The sequence below is a fragment of the Dipteris shenzhenensis genome, chromosome 32 (genome assembly GCF_047967505.1).
Source record: "Dipteris shenzhenensis isolate YYH24624 ecotype China chromosome 32, Dip_SZ_1.0, whole genome shotgun sequence".
NCBI classification, from domain to species: Eukaryota; Viridiplantae; Streptophyta; class Polypodiopsida; order Gleicheniales; family Dipteridaceae; genus Dipteris; species Dipteris shenzhenensis.
The window spans coordinates 12,355,089-12,369,943 of NC_141627.1; positions in this window are offsets into that span (position 1 = coordinate 12,355,089).

Below are 14,855 nucleotides of genomic sequence, written 5' to 3' on the forward strand. Positions count from 1 at the left end.
AATTCTTGAAACCTGGAAAACACTTCAAATTTCTCTTTCAGAAAGTAGACCCAACAATATCTGCTGTAGTCATCGATGAAAGTCAAGTAGTAGAGTGAACCATTGATGCTACAGGTATGGGATGGCGAAAGCTGCAGACGCTAGCCTGACAAGGGCCATGGAGGAGCCGATCCAGAGCCCTGATGAGCCTGATCTCAGCAGGGGGCCTAAGGTCGCCCTTTTACCTCCTCCTCCCCCTCCACCCCCCCCAAACCCCTCCCCCTCCAAGGTTCCCCCCACCCCCTCCCCCCCCCTCAGTCCCCCCTTTTATGGTCACTCTCACCACCCGCCCCCCGCCCTCTATCCCCCGTGTCCCTACCTCTCCTCTCTTGCCGCCCCGCTCTCCGCTTCAGTAGCAACTTCTTTTGCTTCGACACCCCTGTCATTAGGCAAGGAACCACGATGCCCTTCTGCTTCCTCATCGCAATAGTAGGTCCACTCAGAGAGGGATCCTGAGGGACGAGGCTCTTCCTCTCGACCAGCAGCTCCCAACCTCCAACCTAGGCATCCCTTACCATGGGACTTTTGGAGGTTAGGACCCTAGAACTATCTGGAGATTCTAGACTCATACCCTCTACCATTGGAATCATGGTGCTTCAGCCCCAAAAGGGGGGTTTGATCAATGCAGTGGAATCTTAGACACACCTCGTTTGGAGATTTTTGTTTGCCTCCACAGGGTTGGAGAAGTGGTCCCCGGAGGTGTTTGATGCTATTTTGGGTAATCAAATTATGCTCATGATGGATGAGTGGATGGGACCACAGGGACTAGATCTTTGGTATGCCCATGGCACGGAGGTGAACTTTCAGCAGATGAGCTTCACGCGTGAGGAGCCAGTGTGTGGTTTGGCTGTGTGGTTTGGCAATAGGAGTTATCAGATTGCCAATGGAGGCAAAGGTGGAGCATGCACACTACTGGCCCCTCCAAACGTAAGCAGAGTTGTTTGGGGTGGAAGACTCCTTCATGATGACGTGGGCATAGAAGATCAGTATTGAGCCGGTATCCACCCTAGTATGATGCCGCACAAACATTGACTACTCGCCCTCCAAACCACTGACAAAATCACACAAGACAGTCTTTCTAGGACAGGCACCCACTCACAGGAGAGCCTTGTTCTCGACTCCCCTGTCCTCATGAAATGGACCATAGTGAGTTGGAACATACACAAACTCCACGACTGTGTTTGTAGCCAGCCACAATACCTGATGCTCCAACGGGAGTTGCAGAGGGCAATGGACATCCTTAGGATTCAGGAGCACATGTTTTCAGTAGCAGACATCAGACGATGCCATCACCTTCCAACAAGGAGAGGTCCAGAGGAGTGGTCTCCCGCAGTAGAACGGAGTAGAGGGGTCTGCATCTCAGTATCACAAACTTTGGCTTCGGAGGTCTATGATTAGGGTGAGCTCATTCCAAGACGGGCAGTTTGGATGGGAGTTCAGACGAGAGAGTCTAGGATTGGAATCCTGAACGTGTATGCCCCAATGTGTAGACAGCACTACTCAGCCTTTTGGAGGACGCTGTCAGAGTGTCTGCTAGATGTTGACTCCTGGATTGTTGGAGGGGACTTCAACAACCTGAGTTTGGGGAAGACAAGTAGGGTGGTGCCTCATTCTCTAAGATGCCAGCAGCAGAGCGTAGTACCTAGGAGCAGTTCATTTTCATGATCAGTGTGGCAAAGACCCGTGGAGAGAGCCAGAGTTCAGTAGAACTCCTGACAGCCTTCTCTTCTCCTTTGGACAGAGGAGACATGATGGATTGCTTGAGAGATTAGACTGCTTCTATGTTGGGAACTGGGCATGACATAGAGGTGACGCTACCGAGATACTGGTAGGTACCATGATGTCCGACCACTCTCCAATGGTACTTCACTTGGATCAACCCCACTGAGGTCTCCCCCAGAATAGGGTCCACATTCCAAAGGACCTCTTGCAAGACAAGGAGATTCAGTAGGTTATGGCAGAGATCTAGGAACACTCAGAGATGGCACCAAGTGAGGGTTGGGCTGTGTGGGTTGCCGATGCAATTCAGAGGAGCAGTGTGGAGCTGCAGGCTCACACCCTTAGATGGAGGAGGACCCTTCAGAAGCACGAGTCGGCTTTGAGGAGAGACCTCGCCTCCATCAAGAGGCTCAAGGAGTAGGACCTAGTGTCTTAGTGGCTTAGTGATGACAGATTGGAGAGCGCTCATCTTGAGCTTCAAGACACGGAGCTACAACGGGCTGAGTTCTCCTACCATTTCTCCTGGGCCTGATGGGTACAACAGGGGGACAGGATGATGAAGCAATTCTTTCAGACCACTGGGCCTCGATCGAGAGTGGCACACAACTACAGTGTCTCCGGGACTCGCAGGGCATCATGCACACTGACCCGCAGGAGATTTTTGACATGACCACCAGATTTTATAGGCAGCTATTTTAGACAGAGAGGATGACCCTAGCTGGCCTTGTGGCATGAGAGCTAGTTTGGGATCACGTTCCGACAGTAGTCTCATGGGACTTATGTAGCAAACTTGAGGAGCCTTTCACAGATGAGGAGCTCTGGGAAGCCCTCAATGCTCTCCCGACCTAGAAGTGCCCAGGGCAGGATGGCTTGACTCCGACCTTTTTCCAGAATTTCTGGGAGATTATCTCCACCCCTTTCCGTTTAGCTTGCAGGGAGATTTTCAACACAGGCCTTCTCCCTCAGTCCTTGTGTAGGGGGTGGATCTCTTTGATCCCGAAAGGGAGAGATAGATCAGATATCCAACAGTGGAGGCCGATCACTCTTCTTAATACTGCATACAAGATCCTCGCCAAGGTCTTGAGATTGCAGTCTTATATTACCGACATCATCCATGACACACAGACTAGGTTCGTCCAGGAGCGTAGCATCCTGGACAACATCTTCATGTTCTGGAGGTAGTGGATCGGTCCAGGGAGGAGTCACAACCACTAGCCATCCTTCTCTTGGACTTTGAGAAGGCCTACGACAGGGTGGAGTGGTCTTCCCTGGAGGGCACTATGAGGAGATTGGGTTTCTCAGACAGATGGGTCAGAGGAGTTTCAGCGCTATATGCAAGGAGCTCTAGTCATATGATTATCGGAGGACACACAAGCGAGGCCTTTCCTCTCTCTCACTTGGTCTGCCAGGGCTGCCCAGTAGCTCCCTTCCTCTTCTTGTTTGTAGTAGAGGATCTGGGCTACTATTTGAGATCACAGGTGGCGGGTCTCACAAGGTTGAGGCTCTAATCAGGTAGGAGGAGGAGCTCCTTGACTCGAAGTTTGTTAATGACACGGCCTTGTATGTTGAGGGCACCACAGTGAGTCTAGAGAGAGTCAGAGGCACCTTGGCTATCTATTGTGAGGCCTCAGGAGCACGGATTAACTGGACGAAATCCATAGGCTTCTTCATGGGCTTTGAGGAGACACAGGAGATCCATGAGTGGGCGAGTGACTTTGGTTTCAGATGGATACCACGGGGCTAGATAGTGAGATACCTCGGACGCTAGGTGGGAATTGACATCACAGTAGAGCAGCAGATTGCCCCAGTCCTTGAGAGTGTTTGGTGCAAGCTTCTCTACTCTCCCTCACAGGTCACGCCTTAGTGGCAAACGAGGTCCTTCTTGCCATTGCCTAGTATATTGCCTCCTATTGGTGCTTTCACAGAGGATGCATTGGGTAGCTCTAACAATTGGTACGGAACTTCCTCTAGACAAGTTCAGACGGAACAAGGAACACTAGGGCCTGAGTAGCTTGGCAGACACCGCAGGCAATGGGAGGCTTCGGTATCATTGATCCGGAGATGCAGAGCAGGGCCCTTTTGGGCAAGTTGGTGGTTCGTGGCCTCACCCCAGGTGCCGAGCCTTGGAAGCTCCTCTTACAAAGAAAGCTTCTGAGGAACACCCCATGCACTGGGGGGGGGACAGTGGCAACCTTCACATAGATGGATCTTCTCAAAGGCCCCCCTTATGGGGAAGGGCTCCCCCTTGATGAGGAGTCTTCATAGGGTTTGGCAAAGACTAGCAAGGGGTCTCATCTGTGCTCTGCCCAGATGCAGAGAGGAGTTTGAGCACCAGCCCCTTATGTGGCACCCAGAGGTCAGAGATCAGGAGGGATGTATGCTTGGGCAGTGGACTCACATTGGCTGGGCACAGTGGGACAGTGGTCCAGCAGGGTCTTTTGGTCATCGGAGCAAACTACCTATGGAGGTAGAGGCGAGGCTTAACACCCTAGTGCATCTAAGAGGGGTAGGGCAGCAGATGGGCGAGATCGACTTAGCCATTCCTGAGTCCTGGTGGGAAGGACTTCACATTTGGAGAGAGAGCAGATGGTTGGGGCAATTTACCCGAACTGGTGTTCCCTTGAGGATTTTGATGCAACGTAGTAGCACGCACCCTAGCTTCTTTCGTGTAGGACCTAGAGGCCTACTTCAGCCCCTCACTGGGAGTGACCCTAAGATGGATGGGAGTCTTGATGGGATACACTGGTAGCTGATCAGAGTGGTAGGATGCTTGGGGAAGGAGTGGCACATTGATCCTCCGAGTATCTCAGAGCAGGATGCCTCTAGATGGCACCTCTGGCTATGGGAGGGTAGACCCCTGAGGGAGGTCTAGTGGGACCCGGGGGAGTGGTTCTGGCCCTCCACCAGGGGTGGCCTAGCTGAGATGATAGATGAGGTGCCTTTATTTTCTTTTCCTACACCACACGGATTGGCAGGAGACTTTAGATGGACTCGTCGAGGTGGACTCCCTCAAGGGAGAGACACTGGGTGACCCAGAGAGTGCCCCGGGATGTTCGCTCTAGGTTTTGGACATGGTTGTGGTCCACCAGCTTGTGGCCGCCGAGGAAGATTTCATACTTCTTTTGGCTAGCAGCCCACAGAGGCTTGCCCATTGGCCCGTGGTTGGAGCATATGCGAGTGGAGGGGCAGTGCCATTACTCCTTAGATGGCATCTTGGAGACTATCTCGCACTACCTATGGCGTTGTTGTAGCGCAGTGAGGATCTGGATGAGAGCCCTCAAGATCATGACACATATGCAAAGTCTCCACAGAGACTACACCTGGGGGATGGTGGCTTGGTTGACAGAGGGAGGACACATGTTTCATATTGATGAGATCTCCCCAACCTACTGGATACAGGGTTAGAGCATTCAAAGGATTGCACTCCACGAGGTAGTCCCCCTGACACCCTAGCTCCTCCTCCTAAGGAGGATAGTGTTTGGGAGGTGGTAGCCAACATCACGGCTTGCAACATTTGGGTGGCTCGCTACAGTCTTGTGATGGGAGAGCACCTGGTTCCACCCTCAGCTACCTTGGTTGCCATCTGGTAGGATATCATTTACACTCTACGATCCACCTGGGAGCGTGGGACTCCAGGCTCCAGGGCAACTATTGAGAGGCATGCTTGTTTCTGCAAGGCTTGGCCTATAGATGTTTTCTACATCTTCACTCCGTGAGGAATTCGTTGGCTATATATCCCCCCACTTGGCTGTTAGCCCCAGTTCCATAGATCCCCTAGGTAGTGAGCTAGGCTTCTCTAGAATAGGCCGGTTTTCTTTCTTTCAACCTTTTTCGATTTTTCATACTCAGCACCTTAGGGGTTGTTGTCTTGTATGAAATCTTTCAAGCATTAATAGAAGGTTCCTTTCTTTGGAAAAAGAAAAAAAGAATGTTGGAAAAGGATGCTCCATCTTCAAAGTAAAGAGATACACTTTCATTCAAAGGAAACCTAAGCAAAGAGACCCTCCAACATCAATGTGCCAAATGTAATTGGAATTGGTGCAACAAGTTTTTTCCATTGATTGCTTTAAGTTTAGGTGTTGCCAACATGCCATGATGTTAATGACAATAAGGAAGAATTTTGGGGCAGCTCCTTGGAATCTTGTACAAACTTTGTATATGATATGTTGCCAATGGCTTGGCATTGTGACTTAGCTAGGCGGGTATGCTAGAACTTCAGGATGAATGGTTATCTTGGTGTGTTGTAGAGCATGGTACATCATTTTATTGATATAGGGAGCAGTTTGAGAATTGTATGCAATGATATGTGAATGGGAATACAAGGATTGTAAAGAGGATAGGGTGCACACAGATATGTTTAGGTCTCTCATTCAAGACTTTCTAGGGGTAATAACACAAAGTAGATGCCTCACAAGAGTAGAACCATGTTGGGTGGCTCTAGAGAGACATAGTTGGTGGTACCAAAAGTATATAAGGAAATAAACATCCTACGTGAGGTCAACACTTCACTTAAACAATGGGTTATGAGAGCCTAGTATCCACATTTAGATTTAGTATGATTTGGAGTATAGAATTCAATAATGTAGCCCTCATTAAGACTAGTGAATTCTGTAAATGCATTTTGTGTAGTGGGATCAAGGCTCAGTTGGCAAACATAAAAAGTCAAGAAGAGCACAATATGCTGATGGAGGAATGGAAGAAGCATGTTATGATATAGCAATAGAGTTGTAGGAACTTGTACTATGAATAATATATCAGTTTACAAAATCCTTTCATCTAATGTTTTTCTTCTTGGTCAACTTACATGGTGTTTATTAACACCATCAATTGGTGTTTATCAACACCCCTAGCAATCAACTACGTCCCCAAATGGTGTTTATTAACACCACCAAACATATGATTTTCAATATCTTGCAATGCTCCATGCCAATGTCACTATCACATTTTAGCCCCCAGAAGTAATGAAATATTCCACAATCATAAGTTTTTCCATAAATAATTTAGTTTTCCACAATCAGCTTATTTCCCATAATGAATGGAAGATTCCCATAATCAATGAAAAATTCCCAAATAAAATTTCCCCACTTTATCTAATCTGGTGTTCTTATGACTAGGACTGGATTTCATTCTATTGGATACACTCCATATGCAAAAGAAATGACTAACAAGAAACCTTCTTTTCCATTCTTAAGGCCGCAAACTTGCGAGCCTGAGAAGTAATAGTAGCTTCCCTCCTTGAAATTAAATACCAAATGCATACGTGTGAAGTTGGGACGTAATAATCACCATTCATAGAGAGGAATCATCTTAGAGTTGCAAGGATCTCTCGAACTGAGAAATAGAGCCAAGAAACTCCAAATATCCATCAAGGAGCCAAGACTAACTCTAAATGCATCGATTAAGAGTCTTCATTTCATGCACATAACAAAGATCAACCACAAAACTAATAGTGAATCATATACAAATTGAGAACAAAGGAATGATGAGCCACCACTATCACGCAGAGAAGATGAAGATGACCTGACAAGGGAGGAATGAGAAGGAGCCATTGCCACACATAGGATTTAAGAGGTAATGAAGGAGAAGATTCGGTGCACTAAATGGAAACAAGTGATCTCCATAAGGGCTGTCGTCAAACAAAAAAGGGATAAATTGTGGCAGGGAGTTTTAAGACCTCTTCTAACTAACCTAAACTAACCCTAAAGAACCCTAAGCTAAGTTACACTTAAGGGAACATAACACTAAAATGTAGATTAAGAGACACTAACATAAGGTTCAATAAACTTAGCATGACTTTTTGAATTTAAATTTCAATATCTGCACAACTTGGATTCCCAATAACAAAAACTTTCCATGGACTCTTTACAGGGCCAAGAATAGGAAAGGCGAGAGAAAGAAAGAAGCAAAAAATGAATATGATAGGGGAGAGATAAAGAAGAGGAGAATAAAAGTGGAAAGAAGAGAGAAAGAAAGGAGAAAATTAATAGGTTAGGTAAAGGATAAAGAAGAGGAGAAAAAGGAAAAACAAAGAGAGAGGAGAAAGAGGAAGGAACAAAAAAGGGGAGAGGAGGACGAAAGAGGAGAGAAAGGGGAGGGGAGAAAGAAGGAAAGGAGGAGGAGAAGAAAAACTCATAGATATTTTGGTGAAGATCCCATCTACAAAGACCCTCAATGTACATGTAAAATACCACAAGATGTGTAAGGACATTTCATTTTCAAAGTTGGGAGTGTCTCTTTAAAATAAGCATATGGAGACATTGAAAAAATGTCATTATATACTCATCTTATCTGCTCATTCTAAGCTGGAGAAATAAAAGTTTAAGCAGGGATCATCTTCCAATATATAGGAAGAAATCATGAGGTCATGGAATCGCGATCCAAGGCTAGATGTTGAAAAACTAGTTAGCCAATCACGTGACAAAGGTTATAAAATAGAGACAAAATAACTCAACTTCACCATATAAGAGTGTGACTAATAACAAAAAGGCATAGATTCCTTACAAGCAATAGAGACTAGTGGCAAACATTTTGACAACCATATACTCTTATGGAGTTCTTCAAAGTGTGATTGACAACAAAAAGGCATAGATTCCTTGAGTGAACTCTCTCAATCTCAATGTTGTCATATAGTTTTGGAAGCATATATTTTGTTGGAATGCACTCAAAATATTAAAGAAAGTACTATGTCACAAGCATGGATGATTTTTTCGCGTTAGTTTCGTTAATAAGCGAAAGTTTTATATGGCTTGTGAAAGTTTATATGCTTTTATAAAAATAAGAGCTTAGTATATTCGCCAGAATCTGAAACTAAAATTAAAAAAAGAGCTAAGTTTAGCCTTTAAGATTATAAAATTATAAATAAAGTCCATGAAAATTCGCCAAAGTTTTATATAATAGATAAATATATTTGGAAACTTTCGCCAACATATTATATATACAATTTAAAAATTTGGGTGGATCTATAGAATTAAGCACCAAAAGAAGACTTGTGCAATCAAGTATAATCTAGTGTTAACATTTAATGTTTGCTAGAATGATAATAATGTAGAGGTTTTATCTATTTGAACATGAAGCCGTTTGATATTGCATGAAATGTAAATGCAATCCATAATCTAAAATACATGATTAATGAGCTCCTATGGTATATGTGATTTTAAACTTGCATTTGAGTCTTTAGATACTTTCCCTATATATATACTTATATAGTGATTATTTTCCTTTACTTGCTTCCTTCTTAATTTCCTATGGTTGTTTACCATGTAACTTTTTAATTTATCGTTGTACCTTCTTACTCATTTGGACTCAGTGCAAATGAAAGGTGCTATCTATCTCCACATGCACCTTCAGTTACACACAACACCCACCAAACCACACCCCCTAACCGTTACACACCGCCATCTTGGAGCCATTATGCACCGTTATGCACTGCCACCTTTTAGCTCTTATCCTTACATCCTCACACTTGCGCCTCACCTCTGTAACCCCTATTTTTTGGTGCACTGAGCACTCCATCCTACTCTTTGCCTCCTTTTTTGAAATTCCTCCATCTCTATTAAGCTCCCGACTCCTTTGGTTATGCTTCACTACATCCCAACTTCATCAACCGACTTGCTCTCCTCCTCCTCCTTCTTACCATCTCAAGTGCCTTCCCTACCATGCCTCCTTCAAACAAGTTCTCTCCTTGTACAAGTAACCCATCCCTTCATTCAAGCCTCTATTTGTGTCCACTTATAGCTCGGCTATCAGCGCGCCAACTTCCTGTGGGCTTTATTTTCTATGTTGCAGCCTTATCTCCTCTGCAATTCTACTACGTACTCCACATTCAAGGTCGTTACTCAACTCGCAAGGTCTCGTTCTTCCCTCTCTTGCAACTGCAAGCACTATGGCTCTCATAGGCAGCTAGGCTATCCACTAGTACCTTGGTGCTGCTGTCCCTTTTCTGTGTGTTGATATAGTAGCTACGGCTTTTTGTTGGAGCTTTTTGTCGTAACAACTCCTCTTTTACTTTTAGCTTCTCTTCTGTCTCTTTTTGCTCACTAATTCCTCGCTAATTGTGGTGTCCTGTTACTTCCATTTGCACATTGAGCAACCGTTCCATTGTTTGTAGCCTACTATGCGTAGAGCATGTTCAGAAGAAGAGCAAGCTGCTTCTGAACCTAGTATTTGAATACATGGACACAGATTTAAAGAAGTACATGGATCTTCATGGATAGAGTAGTAACGGCTCGGGGGGGTCACTCATCATATGTAACCCTATCACGTGAGTTCAACAGATGGGTCTTTATTAATTTCATTACTTACAGATATATATATACATAAGGAAGTAAATTAAGGCCTAAATGTTAAAATACAGAAGGGTAGTGAAAATTACAAAAGTTTCAGAAGCTTGAGTGGTTTATGTTCTGTGATGGTTGAAATCCCTACCTTGGATTATTGTGGTGATATGTAATCTTTATAATCTTTCACATTTTTTATATGATGGGAGCATATGTCTAGGTTTGCTAGCCATGGATTATTGGTTTTTAAATCTATGCCCTGTTTAAATTTATGCGGTGATCAAAGAATTGATGCTCATATTTTTCCTAATTTGGAAGAAATTTTAAGTCGGTAATTTGTGATTTTCTTATTAAAGTGTTATTGTTTCATCCAACTAATTAGTAGGTGGTTTAGCAAAGTTGCTTTCATAGAAGGGTCCCAAAGGTTATATGCTCCTATACGTTATTGCATTTAATATATTTCTGATATATGGCTATAATACGGTTGGCATGTATTACCAATTAATAATAAATATTTGAGTTATAAAAATAAAGTGTTTTAGGTTTCCTCTAGGTTCCTTATCTCAGTTATAAATGTCATGACATTTAATTAATTAGGTAAAAGTGACATTCAACCTTTCTAATTGTTTTGTATATATTTACTTATAGATCTGTATTTTTATATAATTCACACTTTCATCTAGAAGTAGTATCTTTCGCTTTGAGTTCACTTCATCATAGTTATAGATAATTATATATTTATTTTCACACACACACGCACACAGAGTTTGATATCAATTGGTAGTAAGATCCCTTTGTATTAGAGTCTAATAGCTTCTCAATTTCTTATCCTGTGGTCCTTGATCTTGCATTTAGTTGGTCTACACGAGGTCTACACTAAGGGTTATCTTCCTAGCTGGCTTTAGATATAAATTATATATTTATATAATCTAATTTCATTTATATATTTATCTAAGTGCATATAGACACAGACTTCATTTCATTTCTTTTAGTTAATCTTGTAGCTAATTTTAAAGTCTTGGTTCATTAGAGTTAGAGTGGGCAGGTTAGGCTTTAGGGATATCTCGGGTCTTGTGATCTTAGTTTTGATTTCTTATTGGGTGGCCTTTCTAGTTGTTTTAATCTTTCTTTGTATTTATCTAAGTGCATAGGTTTGATTTCTTTTAGTTAAGCTTGTAATGAATATTTATTATTATTATTTGTTGTTGAAGATTAGTGAAATAAGCTTCTCTTGGGCGTTTTTGGGTTCTTATATATATTTTAAATTCTTTTACCATCTATTTATATAAAGTTATATAATTTTATTAGAGGTCCTTTTGTAAAAAAAATTACATTAAAACAATCCTAGTCTCTTGAAATAGTTAGACCATATGATCTTCTTGTGATAGGTGAGCTTACTTGAGTGGCTCAATCATTAATATCACAGCAACCTTATCATCGACTCTACCAGCATGGCCAATTCGTGCGATTAGAAAGAAGTGGATGAACAAAACAAATCTTGGAGGGCTGTCATTATGGGCCTCCTTCTTTGATTAATGGAGGACTAATGATAGGCTCCCAGTCAAGCTTTGGGACCCCACACCTCCTCTGTACATAGCCGTCTTCATCCAGCTGGATTTTGTGGTTCATCTCCATCTTTTACACAATCCTCCTTCGTCTTTCCGCCACCCCCACTCACTCCACCACTCCTCCTCCGCCTCCCCTCACTCCACCACTCCTCCGTCTTTTTGCCACCCCCCCTCTGCTGCTGGTGCTGCACCACTCCTCCTTCATCTTTCCGCCACCCCCCCTCTACTGCTGCTGCAGCACCACTCCTCCTTCGTCTTTCCGCCACCCCCCCTTTGTTGCTGCTGCGGCACCACCTCCCCCAAACTATCTTCGCCCTCCCTCCTCGCCTACAGCTGCCTTCAATTCCTCGTGGGTTTCTTTCCATAAACTAGATTTTCGAAAAAGCTCATAGTTACTGGTGGATGGTGCTCTAGCGGGAGCTTTCGTTGTTGCGTTATTTGTCTTGGGCTTGTTGTGCTTGACGCTATCGGCACCCCATCACACACGTACCTCTAGCCTCCCCTCTGGCACCATCTCCTCCTGCTTCTGGTTCTACACCTTGGGCATCCTTTGTCAGGCTCGTTATAAAGCTACAGTGGTAGGCCGATTCCAACAACTTTCCAACAATAGCAGCCACACGCGTAGAGCTTCAGTTATTGCAGGCTTCCTTGCTGTGTCCACTGCTAGAACTTTCATCGCCAGAACGAATCCTGCGCACCTCACGTTGGTTATGTTGCTACACCGAGCATATAGTTTAGTCCACAAGTCGTAGAGCTTGGGAATATGTGATGCATTCTCTTGGACTTCTTGTTTTGGTATGTTCACCAGGATCAGGCCGCTGTTCAAGTTCATGCACACATTCTCCATCTCCAAGCCATCTCTAATGACAGTATCAGTGAAAGGTGTGTTACAAAATGGCCTATATCTTGAAAACGTCCCATCTATTAATGGGTTTACTTCACAGCCCAGTGCTGTTCTTTTATTTTTTTAACGAGATTTGTTAGCTCCCAATCAGACCTTGTGTCAGATGCTTGCCTACAACTCAAAGCTCACTTGAACGGTCCGCTCTTCTTTTCGTGTTTCCATGACTATGTATTTGGCTCATTGACCTCCCATTCTAGTTGGCCTGTTTGCATGCGCTGATTCTAATTGGCATGTTTGCATTCTTTGATAGAGCGCTTGACATTTATCTTCAGTTGCGCCTATTTGCATTCTTTAATTAGGTCTCAGTTATTTTTCTATCAGCTTGTCATGATTCTATTTGAGACTACTGTGAGACTAACTTTTTTTCAACACCCAAGAATTCCTAGAAATGAAGCAATCATTGATTAGCCTCCTGAAGCTATCATATGAAGCAAGCAAAGCATATGTAGTTTTAAATGTAGTATGACAATAAGAGCTGAAGCAGTTCCTGAGTAATGCTCTCGAAGGCTTCTTGGACATTTATTGTGTTTGTGGGTGCTTGTCCTCCCTATATTCCTAAGTGTCTTGTTTCATAAGTTTTGTTCTTTTGTTTATTAACTGTTATTGATGTCTGGATTCCAGTTGTTGGCGCTCTCATTGAGGTCACATTGAATCAATTATTTCATTGATTTCAGCGACGACGGACTTCCATCACGTGTCTTTCTTATACTCCAGGTTGGCCTTTTCATTGATTTACAGTTTAAGTTATCTTTAAATACTTATATATCTTTATATAGTTAATGTGTCTTGTAATTGGATATCCTTTGGATATATAGCTTTAAACATATTTACATAATTATTAAATTAGATCGATGCGTCTAAAGTTTTATAAATTTTGACTAGAGATGGAATGTTAATTTGAATTTTCTAATGAGCTTAGAGTTAGGGGTGTGTGTGTGTGTGTTTGTGTGTGTATTTCTAATTCTAAATTGTTGTATTTCTGTCTCTCTATGTATTTCTAATTCTAAATTTATATATATATATATAATTGCCTATAGATATTTCTTATTGAGAGCATTGGATCTTTTGTGGTTTAACTTCCACCACCTTTTAGCGCGATGTTTTATGTAGTGGTGTATTTAAAATAATATGGAAATGTTTTATGACGTGTCCTTTTGTTTTTATATTATATGACTATTTGGTATTGACGTAGTGTCGTATTTGGCCTTTCGGCACAATACATCGATCGCTTGATAGATCATGTAATATTTGAGTTATCTTTTGGGCCATGCATTTGTATGGTTCTTATCTCTCTGCACTAGGTCATATTGCTCGGCTATAGGTGCAATTAGATAAGTAAGTACGCATTTGGACACTTAGTCGTAATACTCGACTTTCGATGTCATGATAAGGACTCCTTCATCTTGTTTTGAAACTAGCTCAACACTTGATCATACCATTCGATTGCCAGTGTTGTTCACAATCTTAGAAGGGTAATAGGATTCAACACTTTGTCGTTTAGTCGGCTTGTGGTGTTGTTTTCTTAGGTACATAATTTGCAAAATAACTAGTCTTCGACACTTGGTCATTCATTTGGCTTCAGTGTCGTTGTACCTTATATCATAAATTATTGTTAGCACTTCGACATGTGGTCATTTATTTGGCTTGTGGTGTCATTGTATTTGGCAGGGGGCTAAGAGGCACCACAACCTAGGACCAAGTTTCTTAGATCTAGTTGACAAGCTAAAGAAATGTATGCTTATATATTTTTTAAAAGTTTCTGTTGTGAATATGCATATGCATCATTGCCTGTGATGTGCTCTTTCTTTTTTAATGTATTTATTGGTGCATTGTATAGAGTAAGTTGAAATTGGTTTGGCATGCTTTATGCAGTGTAGTATTATGATTTCAAACATAAAATAAGGGCTTGGTTCAGGAAGTGGTGTCTGGTTCCTGCGCTCACAAGGCAGGGGGCTAAGAGGCACCACGACCTAGGACCAAGTTCCTTAGATCTAGTTCACAAGCTAAAGAAATGTATGCTTATGTAGTGTAGTATTATGATTTCAAACATGAAATAAGGGCTTGGTTCAGGAAGTGGTGTCTGGTTCCTGCGCTCACAAGGCATGGGGCTAAGAGGCACCACGACCTAGGACCAAGTTTCTTAGATCTAGTTGACAAGCTGAAGAAATGTATGCTTATATATTTTTTAAAAGTTTCTGTTGTGAATATGCATATGCATCATTGCCTGTGATGTGCTCTTTCTTTTTTAATGTATTTATTGGTGCATTGTATAGAGTAAGTTGAAATTGGTTTGGCATGCTTTATGTAGTATAGTATTATGATTTCAAACATGAAATAAGGGCTTGGTTC